Below are 1788 nucleotides of genomic sequence, written 5' to 3'. Positions count from 1 at the left end.
AAAACGTTTGAAATGATTCTGATTCAATTGTCCGCAACACCGATCCTTGAATGACAATTATAGTAAAAAACTAGCAACTACCAATGAAAAAAGTGTGTACAATAACAAGTTTTACACATATTTACATATTTCCAATGGTCTTAGGTGACCCCTGGCAAATCGTCATTTGACCCCAGACAGGGTCGCGACCCACAGGTTGAGAACCGCTGATATAGTAGGTTGGATTATGGACAGCTGGATGGATGAACATTTCAGGGAGATGAGAAGCAAGAGTATGACCCTGGCAGCACAGGAGGTAGAAACCAACCCAAGAAGATATACCAGTCAATTTCAGGGCAAACTCACACATATACTTTTACACAAAGCGTTACTGACTAACCTCTCACATTCAGCTTTGGGGTATTGGAGGAAACGGAAAATACTCAGAGGAAAAGTCCATGCAGATACTGGGAGGCTGTTCCCATTCTACACAGAGAATTCAAACAGAGATCTTTTCTATAGTTCTAGTCAACAACATCCAAAAAAAAAAAAAAACGCACATAAAGATATTTGTCAGGGACTAGAAAGTTAAATCAGATAGCTGGCCTAAAATAAGTTTTCTTTACTTGTAAAATAAAGTTATCAAAATGGCTGTTTTCAACTTAAAAATGACAACCGTGGCAGAGCATGATTATGTTAAAATCACCAGGACCATAGTCTTCAGCAATTACGCACTCATTGCAATGCAGAAAATTACCAAACATGAAACATATACATATTGAGCAAGTCTCCTTCTAAGCTGTCCTTTGACACATTTAAATCTGGCAGCAGGAGACAACTCCATCCATCTTTTCCCCTTATAATTCATACAGTCATAGGGAGACTCCTTTAAACATGGGGCCGAGTCTACAGCAGCCTGCCCACTGCTAATGGCCTTAGGTTTTAATTTGAAAACAAGGCACTGCAGCACTGATTGGTTTAAGATAAATAAACCCCCTCCTTACAAGTGACAGTGCTTACGGATCACAAAGGACGCTACAATGAATCCAGAGGTAAACGGTCGCTTCCTTTGGTCTCACTCCTTCAAGTCATCTTTAGCTGCTTGTTCCCATATTCCCTTTTCAGTCCATGACCCTGTATAAGTGGGATACATAACTTTGTATTATGTTATTTTTGGCCATGTTTTAATATTTCATTCTGTTACTTTTTCTAAGATGACAGTCTTCTCTGCTATAATAACATTTCTGGGTAAGGTGTTGTTGCAGTCATCTACATTAACACCAGGATTAGTTGACGTTTATGCAAAATTACAAAATCAATAAAGTTTTAATGGATGTTTTGCCTATGAATAAAGGCTTGTTTAAAAAAAAATCTATTTGGATAGAAATAGAAACGTGGAGCTTTTTGTATTAATGGTTCATGCTTTATTTAGCTCATTATTACTATATTGGTATGTGTGGTTATGTCTCCTGATGTTATCTTTAATAATAACATCAGCATCTGAGATGGAGGGCTAACCATTATATTGATGAAGCAGCATATCATGAGACTGTTTGGGCTGAAATTGTGAGTTATAAGGAAGTTCTGGTTAGTCTTTAGCCGCCCATCACTGTTTTCAAGCACATTTTAGGGCCTGAAGGGAAAAAGACAAAATATAAGGATGTGGACAGTTAAAACACAAAAAACCCCATTGACAAACAGCTAACAGGACTCTTGTCTTTTCTGTGTTGAGCAGATAAGTTTTCATGTGTGCAAATTCCATAAACGTTCTGGAAAATAAGTGACTCCATATGGTTTCTTAAATCCCTG

This window comes from Polypterus senegalus, chromosome 12 (genome assembly GCF_016835505.1).
Source record: "Polypterus senegalus isolate Bchr_013 chromosome 12, ASM1683550v1, whole genome shotgun sequence".
NCBI classification, from domain to species: Eukaryota; Metazoa; Chordata; class Cladistia; order Polypteriformes; family Polypteridae; genus Polypterus; species Polypterus senegalus.
This window is presented reverse-complemented; position numbering follows the sequence as displayed.